The following is a 24,763-nucleotide window of genomic DNA, read 5'->3' on the forward strand; positions in this document are numbered from 1 at the left end:
CTGATGTGTAAAGGTAGGCATCCCAATACTTAATATAGTGGGTATATATAAGTTATAATTATTATTGTTATTATTTTTTTTTTAAGCATAACATAGTATTGAGTATTAGGACAAGAGACTCAACAACGGCTATACACCTAGGGGGGAAAAAAAAACAAAAAAAAACAGCGGCCTGCAACCCAAATTAGTTACAGTATGCATTGTCAAGATACCGAAAACAATGACTAAATTACTCAAAGTCCTGTTGTTCAGGGTCCAGGACACAAAACATGGGCCACAGACCCAGCAAGCTATGCTATGAGTATAGTGCCCCTTTCAGGATGCAGAGTTCAAGACTAGAGCAATCTAAGGGGTCTCTACTGAACAGTTGCTCTAGCTCATGATGTGGTTTAGTTCTACCACTCCTTAACAGTGGGAGGTGTGTTCATCTTCCAATGCCTAGGAATTAATGCTTGGGCAGCTGACAACAGGAAATGGGGCAGCTGACAACAGGAAATGGAAGATTCCCATTTTAGTCTTAGCAGTGGACCCAGGAATGATGAAGAGAAGGGCAACCTCTGGAGTTTCAGGCAATGTTTTATTGAGATGACAAAGCTGGAAAATTTGAGAAGAGTGCCACCTGATTCTCCTCATTGCCAGCACTAATCAGGGATTGATGGTAAAATTTTATGAAGCAGGGCCAGACTTCTGTACCACCTGGTTAAAAGTTTGACATTTCCCTCTCAAGTTTGGGTGGTTATACCGGTTTTGAAGGTAAGAAGGAAAGACTTGTCCCAGTATTCTTAGGGGATAGGATGTCCCAGGTTTCTTTTACAATTCAAGACAAAAAATGGATGACTTGGTAAAGTCTCCACCGCAAATTTTGCAATTTTTAAATTTTTGCCTTTTGGCTTTCAATACACTTGCTGTACACATACTATGCTGCAGCAAATTTTTTTTATGAGATGCCATATTTAGAATTTAAGAGAATTTAGCAGCAGTAGCATGACCAGGTCAAATACAAGAATGCCATAGCTGCCTACCTTCCCCTTTAAATTATACAAGTCATTTCTTACGTTGTTATGCCCCAGGTGGTCCCTACCAACTGCTGATCCTCTAGCTGTTATTTTGCGGGGAGTTTGCGGCTCTGAGACCAGGGGAAACCCCAACTCCCTGATGTACCATTATAGTCGGGTTTGGGAGGTCGTGATGGACAGAATGCACTACCCTTTGCTGCACACCTTTACTCCCCTGTGTCATAACGTGGCCCTGGCGGGGTTTTTTTCGCTACTGGACTCCACGATGTGGAGTAGCAGGGGAATCTATTACCTCACACACCTCCTGCAGGGGACTGCCCTGGGCACGTTCGATGCTCTGCGTACAACCTTCTCCCTACCCGACCATATGCTCTTCCGATATTATCAGGTTAGACATGAATTCCGGACCCAGTTCCCTTCTGCCCCCCCCCCCCCAGATTGAGCCCATCCCTATACTGGAATTACTCAAGGGCACTGACCCACACCACCTTATCTCTATCCTATACGCAGAACTTCATACGCCCCCTTCCACTGTCATAGCCTACACTGTTAAGACTCTTTTGGAATCCGACGTGGGTGCCATGGAGGATGAAGACTGGAGTGAGGCCCTTGAGACGGGTCAACGGGTATCCCCTGAGTTATCTGATCTTCTCACCCAGCTGTTTATTGTCCATCGGTCCTTTCTCATTCCCCTTGGCCTGGCCCGAGACCGACCCGGTGTCCCTCCAGATTGCCCGATGTGCCACTCGTCCCTGGGCATGTTCTTCCACTTTCTCTGGCGATGCCCACTGATACAGGGATATTGGCAACAGATTGTGACCTTCCTGCATGACAAGATGGGGTCTTTCATCCAGTTGGACCCCAAACAGTGTCTCCTGGGTGTATACCCAGATGAATACATGGACAAGTTCCTGACCACTTTTCTACATGTCACACTCTTTCTGACAAGGAAATTGGTTGCTAGGCAGTGGATGCGGGAGCGTCCCCCCGCGTTCGCTACGTGGCTGACGGAGGTTAATAATGTTCTTCCATATCACAAGCTCATGTATAAGCATAGAGGTTCCCCGGATAAGTTCAACAAGATCTGGGATAGATGGCTTCAGAGTTCAGATACCTGCAATTAATGTAGCATGAGTGTTTCCCTGTATCTGTTCCTTGAAGATGTGGAGATTTCCTGCCTGTGTTGTCTTCTGCTGTAGCAATTTATTATGTCCTGCATGTAAGCGCTAATTGTTCTTCCATACGCACAGTCTTGGTTATTGTTTTGTATTATGTTGACATTTTCAATAAAAATCTGTTTTAAAAAAAAAAAAAAATTTATACAAGTCATGAGAGAAATATGGGGGCTGCCATTGCTGGCTTCCTGAAAATGCTAGTCATCTGGCTGTGTCTGACTTCAGTACCTGTAAATAAGCCAGAAAAATCACCTTATTCTGTATCTCTAGTTCCACCTCAATCAGTCATTCACTCATTAGGGCAGAGAATCAACATGACAGCTATGGAGCTGGTAGTCATAAAACAGGAGTTTAAAGCGGAGTTCCGGGCACAAAAACGATATTTTTTTTTTTGTGACCCTCCGCTAGGTAGACCTCACCTGAAAAGGAATTGGATAGTTATTTTTTTTTTTTTTTTTGTTTACTTACCTTGTAATTGGAGATCGAAGATACTCACCTCAGAGTACTTCCTCCCTCGAAGCCGCGGCTCACCCCGTCACTTCCTGTCTCGCTATGATTCCTGGGAGCTGAACGTCATAGCTCCCAGGAATCAATGCGACGGCACCGGCCCCGCTCGTCATTTCCGGGCGACGCCGCATTCCCCTGCTAAACAGCTTCTGGGCATGCCCAGAAGCTGTGGAGGAATGCAGCGTCGCACCGGAAGTGACGAGAGGGGCCGGTGCAGGCGCATTCTGGGACAAGAAGACGCGGAAGAAGACACAGAAGAGGACCGCGCCGGCTTCAGCTGCCCACAAGAAAGATGGAAACGCTGTGGAAGAAATTTTATAAGTAAGTATTTCTTCTAAAAGGTAAGTGCGAACCGGGACAGATCAGAGGCTAGCCATTGTGGAATGTGCTAGCCCTGACTGTCCCGGGGGTATGTTTAGTAAAAAATGACTTCTGTGCCCGGAACTCCGCTTTAAGTATAACCTTTTTGTAGTAAAACAAATAAATCAAATAAAACCCTTAGGGCCCATTCACACCAGAAATTGTGCATACCTGCACGTTTTTTTGACTGCATGTTTACGTGCATTTGAAGTGCGATTGAGCGCTGCATTTTCTTATGCAGTTGCATTTCCTTTTTTCCTATACGTTTTGTATGTGTGTGTATGTATGTATGTGTGTATATATATATATATATATATATATATATATATATATATACAGGGTGTACACACGCAGGACTGAGGGGCATTAATTTTGAGCAGAGTGAACTGGCAGCTTTCTCTGGGTTGTGGTATTTCTGAATGGGGCTCTGTAGTTTGGATATTCTCAAGAGTCTTGGGCAAGATGGAATCTCCAACCCTGTGTTCGGGTGTTTTGGACACCCTGCAGAGTGTGCACCCCAGGGTGTGTATTGGGGACACCCCCTAGAGACACATTTAACCCTTTGATCGCCCCAATGTTAACTCCTTTCCTGCCAGTATCATTAGTGCAGTGACAATGCATTTTCTTTAGCACTGATCACTATACTAATGTCACTGGTCCTCAAAAAGTGTCAGATGTCTGATTTGTCCCCTGCAATGTTTCAGTCTTGCTAAAAATCACTGATCAACGCCATTACTAGTAAAAAAATAAATAAATAAAAATGCTTTTTCCAAAAATATGTAGCAGAATACATATTGGCCTAAAATGATGAAAAAGTACATTTTTTTTTAGTTTTGTCTTTTTGTTTTTTTGTTGTATAGCAGCATGTAAAAAATAATTTCCTTTTCTTTTTTTCAAAATTGACGCTTTTTTTTTGTGTAGCGCAAAAAAATAAAACCGCAGAGGTGATCCAATACCACCAAAAGAAAGCTCTATTTGTGGGGGGGGGGGAGTTTTTTTTTTGGGGGGTAAAGCATCACACGACTGCGCAATTGTCACTTAAAGTAACGCAGTGCCGTATCACAAAAAATGGTCTGGTCATTAAGGGGGTAAAACCTTCCGGTCCAGAAGTGGTTAAGAGGTGCAGCACATTTTTAACGTAAAAATATTAACCGCGCTAAAGGAAAAATACAGTGAACAGCAGCAACTTCTAGTGTGACCACACCCTGTAGAATATTATAAAAATAAGTCGCGCTATAATATGATCAATGGAGATATAAAGTCCATACAGTCCAAGCATAAAGTGAAGATGTAATCCGGGACCAGGAACCCCAAAGGGTATATGCTTACCAGATTGAGGTAAGGTAAAGGCAGATTCTTTGGATAAACTTGTCACCTTGATAGTAGATCCAGGTCCACGTGAACGGTTAGCTCAATGGTCATTGGATCATGGAAGTAAAGGTAAAAAGCGCAATAGCGTAAAACCTTACAAACTAAATTAATTGGACACCACAGTGTTCTTGAAAAATGAATTCAATTGTGTGAATGAATAAACCTGCACCAATAAAATTGATCACTGATAACAGTGAATAAAAAACATGCAAAAATAAAATATAAAAAAATGTGATGGGTACCCCTTACCAAAAGTGATAAAGGTAAACACCAAAATTAATAATATGACGTGTTGTAGCTGAAGTCACCTCTTACCGGACAACGTTAATTGAATAGCCAATAAAGGAAGGCAAAAGTGTGAAATTTGCGTGTTGAACCACCACCTTTTGTAGCTAGATTCGCCTCTTACCATATGAGATAAGAATTATAGCAAACGTGCAGATCACAATTCAGTGTGAACCCGGAGCCAATAATAAGATATACCAATAAGGGTCGCCTCTTACCAAATACAAATAATGTTGAGCCTGTATGGTGATCAAGCATCCAAGGACCCGACCCTTACTCTGGGGTGCTGTTTTCCTCAAATAGCGGAGGTATTGCAAGTGTTCACCCACATAAAGAAAAGAGAGGCTCCCATAGCGTAAAACCATTAAAATTTATTCTCAAATAAAATCAGAAAAACTTACAGCAAGACCAGGAATGAGGAGCAATGTCTGTCAGCCGCCGGCCGGACGGCTTCGCTCGCCCGAACTCTCCGGTCCCAATCCGATGACGTCAGTACGCCGTGACCCGACGACGTTTCGTCACAGATGACGTTTTCAAAGGTGAAAGGCACATTTGTAACGCATCTATAGCGCGTTCCCTGCATTTGCAGTGCAGAAAAATGCAGCATGCTCTACTTTTTTTACCTGCACTGAACTGCACTGCAGTGATGTGAACTATGCCCATGGGATTACCTTCAATTTGGGCTGTTTATGCAGTTGAAGTGCAGTTCAAAATGCAACCAACTGCGTTCAGTGTGAAAGAGCCTTACAATCACTTTAAGTCACAGTCCTGGAACAAGCACGCTGTAAATGTGTCAAAATCAGAAAAGAGTCAAAATTCCTTATCTATTCCTTTTTTATGTTTGCGACTCAGGCAGCATTAAACCAAAGCATCAGCATGACAGCCATGAAACTCTTGTTCTCAAAAGTTCTGCTGGATGGCATCGGAGGTCACTGCTGCACGGTGCACCATGCTGTTGTGTGGAGACCTGGACAGAATGTGAACTTTCTTACACTTGTGCAAGAAAGTGCAATGCATGGAAAACAGCACATCACGCTGGATGGCAACCCGCATGCAAAAACTGAGCATGAACCGGTGCATAAAATCGCTGTGTCTTGGTGTGGATAGAAGGCAAACTCTATGAAAGGCTGCTATGGCTGAACAGTGCATTGAGTAGTACTGTAATTTATGTATGTGTCCAGCGACAAGTGCCCAAAACACAATCTGTTTGCTTGCTCATAGAGTTTGACAGGCTGTTCGTAGCGGGGCTGGATAGTACACCTGTGCTCTGCCCACGCCAGAATGCCAGGATCTCCTACACTGGGGCTAAATGCCCAGTGTGCATGAGGCATTGTGAAAGGGCCCTGTAATTTGTTCATTAAGGCACTGTCAACGTGTGTGCTCTGCAGTATTTTGTAGCTAGACTGATTTTTTTTTTAAACAACTAGCCATATTTCTTTGCTGTGCAAAGTCTTTCATTCTCTGGGATTGGATTTGACTTCATAGAATATTTCTATAAAAACAAACCTATTACTTGTGCATGTGTAGACCTGCTCAATGCCACTGATACACCTTTTAGCTAAAGAGGCAGAGAGCTCACTAAATAGCTGATCGTTGGAGTGAATCCATTTGAAAACACATCCTTGTTTATCAGTTCCTCTGCTCACAGGTGGTAGGTCCTATAAGGAGGCCTGTGTGACATATGCAGGACACTAGCTGATTACTGATGGTTTTCACTCTATAGATCTAAAGGCTTCATAAGGCAGATAAATTGTGGACACTTAATAGCAGAACACATGTCCCTTTGTTACATATACCATATTTTATTCCGGATTATTTTCACAACTTTGCAAGAGCGTTTACAGAACACACACATGTGCGCCAGTCTAGCAGCTGTCTGCGTCCATACCAACAGTTTTCTCTTGGCTAACTCCTCATTATAGAATCATACAAAAAATAGTGTTGCGCAAAAATAAAAACCTGTAATAATGTTACTAAATTATAAATGTAAAATTGCTTGTGGGTCTCAGCCCTTATGATATGGTATTATAGCCTATATAATTAGGACATCACATCATAAAATCCAATGCTGAGAAATAAATATTAAAGTGCATGTCATAGTCATGTGCAGAAAGATTTGTAGTATAATCGTTAAAAAAGCTGAAAAGTGCTATGTGCTGAAGCATCAATAAATTAATATGCTAAAAATCTGTGCTTAATTTATATAGATGAATTCATGCAATGTGAAAAACAGTAAATTGATCAGTGCTAACAGTGTTTAAAATACATAAATCAGTCCGTTAAAAACTATAAAACTAATATTCTAAGAAGGAGTCCGTGGTAATAAATAGTGCAGGGTGATTTTTAATAAATCCTCTGTAAGTGCTCAGGCCACCTTGTTGTGGCAGTGTTCCCAGCCAGAGCGTGTGACCAAAGTGTCACAGATCCTTGCCAATCCGTGCACCCCCTTGTGATTGGGCGCTCACCTCAAAACAAAATCAATCAGACCCAAATGCAGGCTATGGATGGCTCTTCCAGGAGATCACCTCGGGTTGCATTCAATCAGACCCAGTTGCTGATATATGTGGATACTCCTCACCTTCTAAGTTAGCAGCAGGTTCTCCGGGTAGGCAATAAGCGTACCATGCAAATAAAAAATGGCTCGAATAGTGCTTATATCCTTCACAACTTTTATTATAAATAAAGATAAGCTATTTCACTCACATGCTATGGTGCATCCATGCACCTTCAGATCGCCATACAGTGTTGGTACAATGGTTACCCAGATACCGTGGTGGTATAGTGGGAGCCGCCTCGGCTATGTGTTGGTATTTTGCAGATACTATCTTTTCTAAATGCCAAAGAAGTAACCAGGTCTAGTTACACATTTGTGCTCAAACATACATTATTATATTCATGTCTTTATTTACTGTAATACAATGTGTTCTGATTATGGATGAACAAAGTTTAGAGTCTTCATTTCCCAAGATGTTGGTAAAAATCTGTGGATTTCAACAAAAGTTTGCCATTGTGGCATTGTAGTCAATGGGAAACATAAAATTAAAGCAAAAAACGGGGAAAGGGAATTCGATTGGGCCTCACTTCCCCAAAACAGAGGAGCCCAAAAGGGGGAAAGGGAGAAGGGACAAAAAGGAGTTGGGTCTGGATTTTTGGGTACCAATTAGCAGTATGATACAGAAAGAGAAAAGAAAAGATAAAATTAAGATGTCTTTATTAAGTACACATTAAAATCATATGCACACACAGAACATTACAGAAAATCAAAAAATAAATACAGTGACAACTTGTGTCGATACAATCACATATCGGAAAGAGACCAGATTGTCTCAGCGTGTTTCTCTACATGTTTCGCGGACTTAGCTGCTTCCTCAGGAGGATTTAATGGGTTAAATTTTGTATCTAGGATAACAAGAGAAAAGGTGAAATATATTTATATGTTAAGTAGCAATGAATATGGGGAAATAAAACAACCTCACCTGTAGTCACTGGTAGACAGAAAAGCCCAAGGGGACCGGACCATCAATGTCTCTCACTGGCGAGCATGGGAGAACTTTGACAGTAGTACACACTGGTATCAAATTAATATTGATGTCAGAAATCATGATCAGGCCCAATCAAATTCCCTTTCCCCGTTTTTTGATTTTGAGATTTATTCTGGAAGTTGGTACCCTTTTTTTTTTCCTTTTTATTATATATCAGGCTTCCAATATTCATAAAATAAAAGCAGCAGCCAATAGTTGAAGGGAAAGGTACCAGCCTAAAGTTATCAAGTTCTGAAAAGCGCTATTTGGTTAGTGCCTTGGAGCAGCAAACTATTGTGGCCCAGAACCCGGTGTAACATAAAACAGAGGGTCCACAAAGACAGAAGCAGTTGAGAAAAAAAATGACCAAGTTGTAAATAGTAAATGACTTTTGTGATAAAGCCTTTTGTGAATTGAAAATACAGTTTTGCATTAGTAGCTGATACAGATGGCCCCTAAATTACAAACTGAATCATGAATCAATCTGAATTAATGTTTATAAAAGCTATTGATAGATGCTGTCAGCTTCCAGCCCTGGATGTTGCTTCATTTCATATTTAAATCATTTGTAAAGGTAATTTTTTTTTTTTTTTTTTGTTAAATAACAGGCTTGTCATACTTACCTGCTCTCTGCAATGGTTTTGCACCATGAGCCTCATCTTCTTGGGTTCCCTACAAGTGCTTTGCACTCCTCATTCGCTTTGTGTGCCCCCATAGCAAACTGCAGGCTTGATTACAAAATAGGCTGTGTGTGTGTGTCTACTGACACACACAGCGTGGCTTAGCCCCTCCCCCTTCTCACTGCTAACAGGATTTGATTGACAATCAAATGGCTCCCTCTGCTGCCTCTATGAGCAGAGAAGCAGAGCTTCTGTAGACGGGTGCAGTGCTGATGGAGATAGGACAAAAGGGGGTGAGGGGGCGATGCAAACACTGGGACATTTATTTATTTATTTATTTATTTATTTTTTGTATCCATAATGCAGGCTTTAGAACCACTTTATTTTTATTCAAAGAAAAGCACAGAGGACTGAAATTACTGTGACAAACATATATCTTGTTCCCTCCTTAGAGGAGCTACTTTTATTTATTTCATTGTAAGCATATTTTACCATTTCGTTAGCAAACAATATCACGTAGCGTTATATAATTTGGTTCTAGTTTTTAGAACAAATTGAAAGTAAATAAAAATGGACAAATAAAGCACACATGGTTAAATTACTACATCTGTTATTGCTTAGGGCCTAGTCACACTAATGCAATCCTTGCCATTGTGGTAACGCATGCAATTCTGAGTGATAAGATACGTTGCATTAAAGTTTCAGCTTCAGGCTGGCAGAAAAAGAACCTCCTGCAGTGGGTACTGCCTGCAGTGCAAGGGTTAAATGCCTGTAGGTCTAGGAGCAGATGAGAAGGCTGAAACCTTTCCCCTGCTCCAGAACTCCACTCTGTGGGCGGTCCTTCTAGCATCATGTACAATGCAGGGCTACTAATCCTGCATCGCACATGGAGGAGGCAGGAGCACGACCATGGACAGGAGCATCTTAGAGAGGAGGATCAATCTACTGGAGTGACTTTGCTGGAATAAGGAGTAAGGCAAATATTGTACCTTATTCCTCAACCCCAGGCAAAAATGAGCATTTGACCTTTGCAGTAGGGGCTAGCTAGGCTAACTTCAAGGGTAGTTTCTTTCTAGTGCTTGGAGTTTAGCTCCAAAAAAAAAAGGGGGGGGGGGGACACTGAAAGGTAAAAATACGATCCAAATGCTAAATTCAAAATCTTGTATTTAGTATCACACAATAGACTGTAAATCCAGTGTACCGTAGGAGATTTAATGATTACATAAAATTTTGAATTTTGCACACAGATTTGTGTGTGTGTGTGTGTGTGTGTGTGTGTGTGTGTGTGTGTGTGTGTGTGTATATATATATTTGTGTGTGTGTGTGTGCGTACAGTGCCTTGCGAAAGTATTCGGCCCCCTTGAACTTTTCGACCTTTTGCCACATTTCAGGCTTCAAACATAAAGACATAAAACTGTAATTTTTTGTGAAGAATCAACAACAAGTGGGACACAATCATGAAGTGGAACGACATTTATTGAATATTTCAAACTTTTTTAACAAATAAAAAACTGAAAAATTGGGCATGCAAATGTATTCAGCCCCCTTAAGTTAATACTTTGTAGCGCCACCTTTTGCTGCGATTACAGCTGTAAGTCACTTGGGGTATGTCTCTATCAGTTTTGCACATCGAGAGACTGAAATTTTTGCCCATTCCTCCTTGCATAACAGCTCGAGCTCAGTGAGGTTGGATGGAGAGCGTTTGTGAACAGCAGTTTTCAGTTCTTTCCACAGATTCTCGATTGGATTCAGGTCTGGACTTTGACTTGGCCATTCTAACACCTGGATATGTTTATTTGTGAACCATTCCATTGTAGATTTTGCTTTATGTTTTGGATCATTGTCTTGTTGGAAGACAAATCTCCATCCCAGTCTCGGGTCTTTTGCAGACTCCATCAGGTTTTCTTCCAGAATGGTCCTGTATTTGGCTCCATCCATCTTCCCATCAATTTTAACCATCTTCCCTGTCCCTGCTGAAGAAAAGCAGGCCCAAACCATGATGCTGCCACCACCATGTTTGCAGACTTGTATAAAGTACTCAAAATTTCTACTTGAGTAAAAGTACAAGTGCTCGATCAAAAAGTGACTTGAGTAGAAGTGGAAGTGCTCACAGAAAAAGTTACTTAAGTAGAAGTACTAAAGTATTCAACATTTTTTTTACTTAAGTATTGCAAGTAGTTTTTTCAAAAAATTTGCTACTTAAGTACTAAAAGTAAAAAGTACCAGTAGTTTTGAAAAAAAAATTCTACTCAAGTACTGAAAGTAGAAGTACAAGTACTGTGTTATGTAGTTATTAAAGAAAGAAGTCAAAAGTTTGAACATCATATTGTTTTTTATTATTTCAAATGATTTATTCAAATGATTAACCTGTGTTTGTTAGTAGTTTCTTGATGCACTTTAAGCGCTGTAGCACCATTTATTTGTTTGTTTCATATTTTCTTTTTATTGGAAAGATTTGGTATAGCAGCTTTTATTATACACAGCCTTTATTTTCGTATGCGCTGATTTACAAATGACATTATACACATTTTTTTGAGCTTTATGCAACCTGCCATCTACTGTTCTGGCAGTGGTAATTTTTTTAAAAGTAACGAGTAACTATGCAGCACAAAAAAAAATACTTGAGTAGAAGTATCGAAATCATCGAAAAAATGTAGTGAAGTAAAAGTAGAAGTAGGAGAAAAAAATTCTACTCTAGGAAAGTACAGCTACCGCATTTCGGTACTTAAGTACAGTACTTAAGTAGTTCTACTTCGTTACTATACATCTCTGCATGTTTGACAGTGGGGATGGTGTGTTCAGGGTGATGAGCTGTGTTGCTTTTACACCAAACATAACGTTTTGCATTGTTGCCAAAAAGTTTGGTTTTGGTTTCATCTGACCAGAGCACCTTCTTCCACATGTTTGGTGTGTCTCCCAGGTGGCTTGTGGCAAACTTTAAACGACACTTTTTATGGATATCTTTAAGAAATGGCTTTCTTCTTGCCACTCTTCCATAAAGGCCAGATTTGTGCAGTATACAACTGATTGTTGTCCTATGGACAGAGTCTCCCACCTCAGCTGTAGATCTCTGCAGTTCATCCAGAGTGATCATGGGCCTCTTGGCTGCATCTCTGATCAGTCTTCTCCTTGTATGAGCTGAAAGTTTAGAGGGACGGCCAGGTCTTCGTAGATTTGCAGTGGTCTGATAATCCTTCCATTTCAATATTATCGCTTGCACAGTGCTCCTTGGGATGCTTAAAGCTTGGGAAATCTTTTTGTATCCAAATCCGGCTTTAAACTTCTCCACAACAGTATCTCGGACCTGCCTGGTGTTGTTCCTTGTTCTTCATGATGCTCTCTGCACTTTAAACAGACCTCTGAGACTATCACAGTGCAGGTGCATTTATACAGAGACTTGATTACACACAGGTGGATTATATTTATCATCATTAGTCATTTAGGTCAACATTGGATTATTCAGAGATCCTCACTGAACTTCTGGAGAGAGTTTGCTGCACTGAAAGTAAAGGGGCTGAATAATTTTGCACGCCCAATTTTTCAGTTTTTTATTTGTTAACAAAGTTTGAAATATCCAATAAATTTCGTTCCACTTCATGATTGTGTCCCACTTGTTGTTGATTCTTCACAAAAAATTACAGTTTTATATCTTTATGTTTGAAGCCTGAAATGTGGCAAAAGGTCGCAAAGTTCAAGGGGCCGAATACTTTCGCAAGGCACTGTGTATATATGTGTGTATATATATATATATATATATATATATATATATATATATATATAATGTCACAAAAGTGAGTATATCCCTCGCATTTTTGTAAATATATTTTCATGTGACAATCCTGAAGAAATGACACTTTGCTACAATATAAAGTATTGAGTGTACAGCTTGTATAACAGTGTAAATTTGCTGTCCCCTCAAAGTACTCGACACACCGCTATTAATGTCTAAACCGCTGGCAACAAAAGTGAGTACACCCTAAGTCAAAATGTCCAAATTGGGCCCAAAATTACAATATTTTGTGGGTTCACCATTATTTTCCAGCACTGCCTTAACCCTCTTGGGCATGGAGTTCACCAGAGCTTCACAGGTTGCCACTGGAGTCCTCTTCCACTCCTCCATGACGACATCACAGAGCTGGTAGATGTTGGAGACCTTGCGCTTCTCCAGCTTCCGTTTGAGGATGTCCCACAGATGCACAATAGGGTTTAGGCCTGGAGACATGCTTGGCCAGTCCATCACCTTTACCCTCAGCTTCTTTAGCAAGCAGTGGTCGTCTTGGAGGTTTGTTTGGGATAATTATGTTGGAATACTGCCCTGCGGCCCACTCCCTGAAGGGAGGGGATCATGCTCTGCTTCAATATGTCACAGTACATTGAAGACGCTGTGTGTGACGGCGAAACGCGTTGACGCACTTCCGGTTGCGGACGTAACGTCATTTCCGGTCGGGAACTTCCTGTATGTGGAACGCACGCTAAGAGCGGCGCCACTTGCTTTGTTTGCTTTATGCCTATACAATCTTTTATCCTGTAAGTATTCAATCGTTTTTGGGGAAATAAAATATACCTTACGTACTTCACGATGTATGGCCCTCTTTTCTTTTAATGGTGATATCGGAGACGATTTCAACACGGAGGTCACATCGGAGGAATCCCACATCAGATCCTGGGCAAATGTGCAAAAAAACCAAGGGCTTTTATACAATCTCAATCCGGTGAGTGGGGAACCAAGAGGGCACCTTCACCTCACAAGCACCTTTATTCACTTGGCACTTTGGCACCTTTTGGATCATCAATAATGACTTTATTTCACCATTTATGCACTTTAAACTTTTCACTTGGAAATTATATTTATTAATCTGTTTAGCTTAATCATGCACTTTATTTAATAATTATAGAAATGTATGCACTTTAATGTGATTGATATATTATATTATTATATATTGGATTTATATGATATAGATTGGTTTATTTTAATTATTTTTATCACTAATTTGTTGCTAGCACTGCATAAATTTGCTTTTATTCATTTATTCTAAGAATTTCTCAGTGTTTGCAGCAGCTGCACACTTTCACAGTTTTTCACCGAATAATTTATCACTATTGTGCAGCGCGGGTTTAAATTTGTTTTTTCATGTCACAGTACATATTGGCATTCATGGTTCCCTCAATGAACTGTAGCTCCCCAGTGCCAGCAGCACTCATGCAGCCCCAGACTATGACACTCCCACCACCATGCTTGACTGTAGGCAAGACACACTTGTCTTTGTATTCCTCACCTGGTTGCCGCCACACACATTTGACACCATCTGAACCAAATAAGTTTATCTTGGTCTCAGACCTCAGGACATGGTTCCAGTAATCCATGTCCTTAGTCTGCTTGTCTTCAGCAAACTGTTTACGGGCTTTCTTGTGCATCATCTTTAGAAGAGGCTTCCTTCTGAGACGACAGCCATGCAGACCAATTTGATGCAGTGTATGATCTAAACACTGACAGGCTGCCCCCCCCCCCTCACACCCCTTCAACCTCTGCAGCAATGCTGGCAGCACTCATACCTTTATTTCCCAAAGACAACCTCTGGATATGACTCTGAGCACGTTCACTCAACTCCTTTGGTCGACCATGGCGAGGCCTGTTCTGAGTGGAGTCTGTCCTGTTAAACCACTGTATGGTCTTTGCCACCGTGCTGCAGCTCTGTTTCAGGGTCTTGGCAATCTTCTTCTTATAGCCTCGGCCATCTTTATGTAGAACAAAAGTTCTTTTTTCAGATCCTCAGAGAGTTCTTTGCCATGGGGTGCCATGTTGAACTTCCAGCGACCAGTATTAGAGACTGAGAGCGATAACACCAAATTTAACACACCTGCTCCCCATTCACACCTGAGACCTTGTAACACCAACAAGTCACATGACACCGATGAGGGAAAATGGCTAATTGGGCCCAATTTGGACATTTTCACTTAGGGGTTTACTCACTTTTGTTGCCAGCGGTTTAGACATTAATGGCTGTGTGAGTTATGTTGAGGGGACAGCAAATTTACATTGTTATACAAGCTGTACACTCACTACTTTACATTGTAGCAAAGTGTCATTTCTTCAGTGTTGTCGCATGAAAAGATATAATAAAATATTTACAAAAATGTGAGGGGTGTACTCTTCTGTGAGATACTGTGTGTGTGTGTGTGTGTGTGTGTGTGTGTGTATATATATATATATATATATATATATATTTGTTTTTTTTTTTCCATCGCTTACTTCATGTTTATCGCTGTTATAATATTGTTTTCTTACATTTTCCATATTTAAGTATCCTGACTCCTGGGGGAAAGAATTCCACCTGCAACAGAGAAAATCACATATTTGAACACTAAATTTGTGTGTGTGTGGCACTGATTAGCAGAATGTCACCCATCTTCTTTGATCAAGGTGACAGCCTAGCCTTTATTTTTTTCTAAAATACCGATGTGGACGGGGGCATGCAGGCGTGCAAGGCTCAATATACTGCTAGTTAGAACCTTAAACAGGAGTGATTATAAATGATTTCAGCATTCCAGAAGAGGAAAATCATGTTTATAGCTGACAAGCAGACTACCCCACGTTGTTTGTTGTTAAAATATGACCAAAAACACAAACTTCCTGCCCAAAACAAACCCCAGGCCTCAGGGTATAGATTCCACATGATGGGTCTCGGCAGCCTTTTGGAGAGTAGGGCCGGCATAGATTGGTGTATCTCCAAAACGTATCTGTTGGTGAGTGATGAATAAATAGGACCTTCGTGCTCAAAGGATACAACCACCCAAAATATGTGCATCATTTTGTTGTTTTAGGCAGGTGGAATTATTCACTGATTTCTCTAGAACTCAACAGCAACATCTCCACAATGAAGTTGATGAATGTTCTAATATTCCCTCTGTTGCCTTCTCCATTACCTAAATGAACAATCCTGCAGCTGAAGTTAGATGCCTTCCATATAGCTACAGTAGGGGGAAGGAGCTGGGAGCTTCCTCAAATGACCGCCATTGCAATTTAACGCTGAAATCCAGGCAGATACAAAAGCCACAAATTATTTACTCTCTGTATTTGTTAATGCATTATTAAAGTGTTACTTAAACTTCTTTTTTTTTTTTTTTTATAACAAACATGACTAATACGTGCCTGCTCTGGGCAATGGTTTGCCCAGAGCAGCTCCCATACTCCTCTTCAAGGGTCCCTCGTCTGCGCTCCAGGCCCCTTCTCCAGGCATCCATTGACACAGACAGCAGGACTCAGCCTTGCCCCCCTGCTCCCGTGTCGCCAAATTTGGTTGACCGCAGCGGGAGGCAATCGCTCCTACTGCTATCAATCTGTCCAATTAGGGGAGAAACAGTGGCGGTAGCCGCTGCGCTCGTGCAGATCGCTGGGTCAGATGTGCTCAGGTAAGGGAAAAGGGGGGGGGGTGGCTGGGGGGGAAGGTAGCTGCTGCACAGAAGGTTTTTCACTTTAATGCATAGAATGCATTAAAGTAATTGTAAAGTCCTTGCATTTTTTTTTTGTTTTTCTTTAAACAATCATGTCATACTTACCTCCTCTGTGCAGTTGGTTTTAAACAGGGCAGCTCAAATCCTCCTCTTCTCTGGTTTCTCTTCGCTGCTCCTGGCCCCTTCCTCCTTTTGAGTGCCCCCACAGCAAACAGCTTGCTATGGGGGCACCCGAGCTGAGCTGAAGCTCCGTGTGTCCATTCAGACATGGAGCTGCTGTTCAGGCCCACCCCCTCTCTCTCCTGATTGGCTAACTGACTTTAACGGCAGCGGGAGCCAATGGCGCCACTGCTGTTTCTCAGCCAATCAGGAGGAAGAGTCCCGGACGCCCCAAGGGACTTGTGGACATTGCTGGATAGAGAGAGGGCTTAAGTAAGTATTAGAGGGAGCTGCTAAACACAGAAGGCTTTTTTATCCTAATGCATAGAATGCATTCAAATAGAAAACCTTCTGCCTTTACAAATCTTTTTAGGGTGAAAAAACTTTAGAACAACTTTAAAGGCAAATTTTTTAAAAAAATAGGCATGTCATACTTGCCTGCTCTGTGCAGCGGTTTTGTACAGAGCAGCCTCAATCCTCCTCTTCTCGGGTCCTCTGCCGGCAGACCTGGCCTATGTGTGCACCTGAGCTGCTGCTCCGCCCCGCCCCCTATTCTCTCCATATTGGCTTACTGGCTGTGATTGACAGTAGCAGGTGCCAATGGCTCCTTCTGCTGTCTCAGCCAAAAAGGAGGAAGCGAACTGGGAGAGGCGCTGCTCTCGTGCACTTCGCTGGATCAAGATGGGGCAGTTTTTGCATAGAATGCATGAAGGTAAAAAACCTTGAGCCTTTACAACCACTTTAAGTCTTCTTGCACAAGGCTATACAGTGAACATTTAAGTGTCTTTCTCTGCCCAGGAGTGACAAGGTGGGTCATACAGCTGCATATGGCCAGCATGTATAAGTCAATGACAGGCTGGCTAGAGTCACAGCTGTATGGGTATATATGCAAATCCCATTGTTTAGATATTTACCAGAGTTTATGCACTGCCCCAAATGCAGGCTCTATGCTTTTTGAGGCAGTGCAAAACTCTGTTAGGAGCTGGCTTTGCCACTTGCTCCAGTGGGGGGGGGGGGGGGGGGGCTGGGGTGGATGTGATTGCTGCTGACCGGGCTGTCTGGATCACACACGGGGGTCTTTGAGCGGGTTCCCGGCCCCCTGGGGGTTAGTGACTGGGGCAGGGATGTCCTTTGGGCTCCCTGTGGTGGTTATTGGACTGGGGGGAAGCCGATCTTTCATCATCCGCAGGTCTGCGCCTCACGTGGCTGGATCGGGTCGAAAATGTAGACCGTGGCTTTGCGGCCTACTCGCTGCTGTCTGAGCGCCTGATCAAGCTGTCCAAGCTGCTGCTATAGCAGACGGTACTGCAGACGGTTGCATGCCTCACGAGGACGGATTGGGCCAAAAGTTGAGGCTGCGGCTTTGCGGCCTACTCGCGGCTGTCCAAGTGCCTGACCAAGCTGTCCAAACTGCTGATATAGCAGACGGTGCTGCCGGATCAGACCAAAAATTTGAGGCTGTGGCCTTGTGGCCTACTCGTGGCTGACGGAACTGGCTGTCTAAGCGACTGACCAAGCTCCTAACCAAGGTGTCTGGCTGCTGATCAAGCTAACAGAGCTGCCGTGGGCCCCAAATTTTTGGCCGTGGCTTTGGGGTCTACTCGCAGGCTGGCTGTCTGAGCTGCTGGCCAAGCTGTCCGGGCTGTTGACCAGGCTGTTTGAGTTGCTGACTGGGTTGATAGAGCTGTGGACGTTCGTCTGCCTTTAGGGGGGCCATATGAACAGGGGGTGCCATGGGGGCGCTGCATTTTTTAGCTTGAAGCAGCCATTATTGTGTCGGTGAGGGTACTCTGCCTGCGCAGATGCATCATGGCGGGCCCACTCTTCCCACTCTAGGGGGTTATGTCCTATTATGTCCTCTATGAGGACGACCCTTAGATCTAATAGGTGCTCCTTTTGTGGACCTTTAGCCGGCATCTCCTTGCGGGACTGTGGTCGGTGACCTCCCCTGCTTGTTATGTTCTCAGGGTGAGCTTAGCATATAGCGACTTTGCTGCATCTGCGTCCACGCACTTCAGGTGCTTTGATGGTGAGGTTGATTTCCTCTTTTTCTGCACATGTGAATGCAAAGGCGCTTCTTGGGTGCATTGATTGTATCGGTGCAGGAAACTTTAAAACATGGGGGATGCAGCTGCTGCATCAGAGGCGCCGGTCCCCTCGGGGCCTGAAGATCCTCTAAAGCGGCAAAGGTATTTCCTTTTTTCTGCCTACTGTGACCAAATTGTCACGAGTCAGTGGAGTTGTTCTAAACACAATATGGCGGTGCCTAAAGCATTTCGAATGGACGGTATTCCTCTGTGGAGTATGTGACCACTCCCAGCTGTGGTGGACTCTCAGGTCTCCAGGCTGAATAAATCCACCCTAATTCCAGGGGAGGAGTCTCCGGTTTTAAAAGATCCTTTTGACAGGAGAGCTGAGACTTTTGCTCCGCCACATGTTTACTGTGACTGGTTCGGTCTTTAGGCCAGTGTTAACCATAGCATAGTGTCCCGGACTTTCCCGAGTGGGCAAAGCTTTTGCGCCAGGATCCAGAGGGGGAACAGATTTCTCCTGCCTTTGCGGAGCTAGCGGACTAGTTGTTCCAGGGGTTGCAGTTCGTCTGTAATACCTCTCGGAATGCGGCTCCCTTAGTCTCGTGGACCTCCCTGATTCAAGACAAGTGTGTCCACGAGCTGATTTGGTCTGGCTAAAAGATTGAGTTTTCGGTCTTCTCCAGAGAGGTTCTTTCCTTCCAACCTGCGTTTATCCCCAGACCGCCTGTGAGGTATCTTCGGGGCAGTGCAAGACTTGCTAGTACAAGGGGTGATTGTTCCGGGCTCAGAATCGGAACGTTTGTTTCATGTTTGCAAGTCCCAAGAAGGAAAGCGAGGTTGGTCCAATCTTGGATCTCAAGCTCTGAACCACTTTGTGCGGGTACAGATGTTTTGAATGGAGTCCATTCATACGGTATTGGCATCCCTACATCAGGGGGATCTTCTGGCCTCTATCAATAGTAAGGACCAGACATGGGAGTAAGTCACACATGTGCAAGTCACAAGCAAGTCTCAAGTCTTAACCTTCAAGTCTCAAGCAAGTTCCAAGTTACTGTGGCGAAAAGCAAGCAAGTCAAGTCGAGTCCCTGCTAGAAGTCAAGTTAAGTCATTTATTTTGGTCAAGTCACAAATCAAGTCAAAATACTGATCTACCCCAATTTTCACCTTTAAATCAGTTAAAAGTCAGTAGTCAGGAAAGGTTTTGTTTTATTTTCAACATTAACAAAACGTCTTAGTGCTTTTTTCTTTGCATATTAAAGAAACACTTTGAATGCCCAAACAGCTCAAAATCCTTTGTCTGGTCATGTTTCAACACCACAGTCACTAAAAACATGTTAAGTATTTCCATTGTTATACAGCCAGTGTCCTAAAAATCAGAACACACTGAGGGGTTTTAAGTGACTGTGGTGTCAGAAACATAACAGGCACATTAATTTTGCTTTAACACATCTTGAGAAAATGCAAATATTTAATAACTTAAAAAAGTAAAGTAATTTCGAGTCGTATGTCTCAAGTCAAAGTCAAGTCTCAAGTCATGAATACCAAGTCAATGTCAAGTCGAGTCTTTTATTAATTTTAGACAAGCAAGTCTCAAGTCTTCAAACTGGTGACTTAAGTCTGACTTAAGTCAAGTCATGTGACTCAAGTCCCCCACCTCTGGTAAGGACGCTTACCTACATATTCCGATATGTCGGTCATTCGCTCTTCCTCCGCTTGCAAGGAGCATTATCAAGTGGTCTCACCTCAACCCCTCGGGTTTTCGCAAGTGTTGGCCCCGGTGTTGGCATTGTTGTGCCAGTGGTGAATTGCGATACTGGAGTACCTGGATGATCTTCTTCTGCAAGCAGGGAGATTACTGTGGGGACTCTGCAGGAGTTTGGTTGGAAATAACATTTCCAGGTATTAGCTCTGGTTCTGTCCACCTAGTTGGACTATCTGGGTCTGTTCTGAACTCGGCCTCAGCCAGGGTGTTCCTCCCATGGGACGATTCTAAAAAATCTATCCACATGAGACCTCTGCAAAGAGAGTTTCTTGCCATGTGGGGCAAGAATCCACAGTTTTTAGACAATCTGATTCTGTTGAGCCAGGGTACCAGAGGGTCCCTGATTCAGTGGCTTCACTCCCTGGCACTTCAACAGGGTAAATCTTCCTTCCCTTGTACTGAACGGTGGTCACCATGGAGGCCAGCCTGTCTGAGTGGTTTGGTGTTTGTGCTCAGGGGGTCTGGACTTTGGAAGAATCCAGACTACCGATCGATATAGTGGACATTTCCTCTGGAGGTGTTTCATCAGTTGTGTCTCCGGTGGGGAACTCCTGAGGTGGACTTGTTGGCCTCTCGTCTCAACAGGAAGGTGCTTGGGTTTGTGGCACGGTCTGGGGATCCTCTTGCCGACGCCACAGATGACTGTTGGCTCCTTTGGGTCTAGTATCGTCTGATCTATGTCTTTCCTCTTCTAGAACTTCTGCCAAGACTCCTGCATAGGCTCGAGGCAGAAGGGATTATGGCCATCCTTGTGGCTCCAGACTGGCCTCGCCGGTCTTGGTACGCAGATCTGATATGGTTGGTCGCCGATACTCCCTGGAGACTTCCTCTTAGAGGAGATCTGTTGGCTCAAGGGCCAATCTTCCACCTTGCTTTACAGTCGCTGGCTTTAACAGTTTGGCTGTCGGAAGCCAGGTGCTGAAGGCTAGAGGGTTGACTGAATCTGGGATTCTCACACTGCTGTAAGCTAGTAAATCTACTTCTAGGTAGATTAAGATTACTATTGCGTTTGAAGAGCGTACTTTGCATATGGGAATCTCATGGGGTTCACCCCCGCTTCTTTTCGGAGACTCGGAGTTTGGCTTTCCTCCAACGAGGTGTGGAGCAGTGTCTGGCCCCAGGTACCACCGAGGGCCAGGTTAGGCCTTGTTGTTTTCTTTCATCGTTCTTTGGCTACACTTTTTGTTGTTTGCACCTTTTTGTTCAGGAAGTTCGCCACTTTGCTCCCTCAGTACGGTCTCCATTGCACTCGTGGGATCTTAACTTGGTGCTGTTGGTTCTTCAGTAACCGCTGTTGGAACTTTTTTGCGAGATTTCTCTGCTTACATTGTCCCAGAAGGTAGCCTTCTTGGTGGATTTTTCTTCTGCACAAAGGGTGTTGGAGTTGGCAGCTTGTCTTGTTGTTCACCTTACTTAGTGGTTCACGGAGATAAAGTGATGCTTTTGGCCCTGCCAGTTGTTCCTTCCTAAAGTCGTCTCTGGTTTCCATTTAAATAAAGGCATTGTGTTTACCTTCCTTGTGTCCTAAGCCGATGCACCCTAAAGAGATTGCCTTAAATTTTTTTGGATGTGGCTTGGACAATCAGGGTGTACCTGGCCCTGGCGGCGACTGAGTTGTTCCGAAAATCGGATTCCCTATTTGTCTTTACGGATGGACCCTGTAAGGGGCTGGCCGTGTCTGTTGCGACCATTTCCAGATGGATTAGCAGACAGTGGTGCAGGCCTGTTCCATTAAGGGTCAGTATCCTCCTTTCCCTGTTAAGGTGCATTCTACATGGGCAATTGATGCCTCTTGGGCCTTCCGTCATCAGGCGTCAGTGGTGCAGGTTTGCAAGGCGGCCACCTGGTCGTCCGCGCACATTTTCAGAAAATTTTATAAGGTGGATGTGTTGGCATCTGCGGATGCTTCTTTTGGCTGCAAGGGTTTGCAGGCCGCTGTTGGAGAGGATTAATCCTCTTTGAGGATGTATTTTTTTTTTTTGTCAGATGAGCTCCAGTTGTTCCTGGTTGAGCTCTTGGTTTACCTGGTTGGCTAAGTTTAGTCCTTGTTGGGAATTTGTTTATTGCTGTGGTTTTTTTTTTTTTCCAACTCCTCATACTGATACTGCTTTCAGACGTCCCATCTGTCAAATGAAGATCTGAAGCTGTGTCCGTCAATGAACGAAAGAGAAAACTGGATTTTTGTCTTACCGTAAAATCCTTTTCTCTGATTTTCATTGATGGACACAGCACCCATCCCTTTGTGGAGTTGGGTTTTGTATTCTTCTGACACTGCTTGTTACAAAACTGAGATCCTAGAGCAGGAATTGGGAGTATAACACCTGGGACTGCCCCATAGGCATAGTTAAGCTTTAACTTTTGTTAACCCTTTTCTGCCTAGTATCCTACTTCTAGGAAGAGCAGCATAACCCATCTGTCAAATGAAGATCTAAAGCTGTGTCCGTCAATGAACATCAGAGAAAAGGATTTTACGGTTAGACAAAACTCCCATTTTTTTTTTTTTTTTTTTTACTGTTCATGTTAGAGCTGCATTAGATTGGGGTTGGTTTACTAAAACTAGAGAGTGCAAAATTTGGTGCAGCTTCTAACTTCAGCTTGTTCAATAAGGCTTTGCCAAAATAACTTGAAGCTGATTGGTTTCTTTGTAGAGTTGCACCAGATTTTGCACTCCCCAGTTTTACTAAATTAACCCCATAGAAGGAGCAGCACAGAGAGTGCGCTCTGATCGTGAGATAGTGATCCTGAGAGCAGCATACACTGCAGTGGCTTCATTTTGCTCCAGTGCCTTCCCTGACACTTGTAGCAGGAGCTGGGATGGAAAATCAGCCAGGTGGCTGCTAAACCGCCAGGAGATTGACTGACTGGTAAAGTTTGTCTGAGGATCCCAAGATGGTGGCGGACCGGGGGGGAATCCAGCTTGCAGCCCCGCAGAGGATTGAGCCACTTCCCCTGTGAGGGTGAGTCTGCTGCTCCAAAGGAATAGTTTAAAGCCCAGGGGGAAATCGTTGGACCGGATATGCTCCCAGGCTGATCGGTGTAAGCAGGAGGGGGAGGGGGATCCTGAACCCTCACTTAAACAGATAATGGCTGCCATACATTTGTGCCAGACCACATTAACAGATCATGTTGAAGGGTTGAAAATAGCATTCTCGTTTATGAAACACGATGTGCAAAAGGTGAAAGAGTGGATGACTGTTGCTGAACAGCGCATCAGCACTTTGGAGGATGGTGTTAGACCTCTGGAGGTTGGGACTCAGATCTCCTGGAAGGCCTTATCTAAACACTCTGTGAAGATGGTGGATATGGAGGACCGTATGCAGTGAAATAACACCAGGCTTGTTGGTTCCCAGAGGGCACATAGGGAAAACACCCCGAGGATTTCCTGGAGCAGTGGCTCAGTGAAAATATGGAGGCAACTACCTTCACCCAGCTCTTTGCAATCGAAAGGACACATTGTATTCCTGCTAGGGCACCGCCGTCAAGAGTGATACCTCATTGATTGCACGGATCCTGCATTTTCAACATGGAGAGAATATTTTGCGTGCTGCAAGAAATAATCCTGAGTTGGAGCATAATGGCTACCTATCTATATCTACCTGGCTATATCTTGATTTTTCTGTTATAACGCAGAAACAAGGAGCCAGTTTTCAACCACTGAAGAAATGTCTGAGGGATATTAATTTGGCTTAAAGTACACTCAGGTCCATAAATATTGGGACATCAACACAATTCTAATCTTTTTGGATCTATACACCGCCACAATGGGTTTGAAATGAAACAAACAAGATGTGCTTTAACTGCAGACTTTCAGATTTAATTTGAGGGTACAGTTTGTATATGTGCCTCCCACTTTTTAATGGACCAAAAGTAATGGGACAATTGGCTGCTCAGCTGTTCCATTGCCAGGTGTGTGTTATTCCCTCATTATCCCATTTACGAGGAGCAGATAAAAGGTCCAGAGTTAATTTCAAGTGTGCTATTTGCATTTGGAATCTGTTGCTGTTAACTCTCAATACGAGATTCAAAGAGCTGTCACTATCAGTGAAGCAAGCCATCATTAGGCTGAAAAAAAACAAAACAAACCTATCAGAGAGATAGCAAAAACATTTAGGTGTGGCCAAATCAACTGTTTGGAACATCCTTAAAAAGAAAGAACGCACCGGTGAGCTCAGCAACACCAAAAGACCTGGAAGACCACAGAAAACAACTGTGGTGGATGACCGAAGAATTCTTTCCTTGGTGAAGAAAACACCCTTCACAACAGTTGGCCAGATCAAGAACACTCTCCACGAGGTAGGTGTATGTGTGTAAAAGTCAACAATCAAGAGAAGACGTCACCAGAGTGAATACCGAAGGTTCACTACAAGATGTAAACCATTGGTGAGCCTCAAAAACAGGAAGGCCAGATTAGAGTTTGCCAGACAACATCTAAAAAAGCCTTCACAGTTCTGGAACAACATCCTATGGACAGATGAGACCAAGATCAACTTGTACCAGACTGA

The 24,763-nt window shown here is 43.3% G+C and overlaps 1 long non-coding RNA gene across 1 annotated transcript in view; it reads left to right on the forward strand.

Moving 5' to 3' along the window:
* The window catches only part of LOC309566442, a 476,925-nt gene that overhangs the window by 339,816 nt on the left and 112,346 nt on the right, over nucleotides 1-24,763 (forward strand). The window lies entirely within an intron of this gene.

The sequence above is a fragment of the Pelophylax lessonae genome, assembly GCF_965119305.1.
Source record: "Pelophylax lessonae genome assembly, chromosome: 11".
Taxonomy (NCBI): domain Eukaryota; kingdom Metazoa; phylum Chordata; class Amphibia; order Anura; family Ranidae; genus Pelophylax; species Pelophylax lessonae.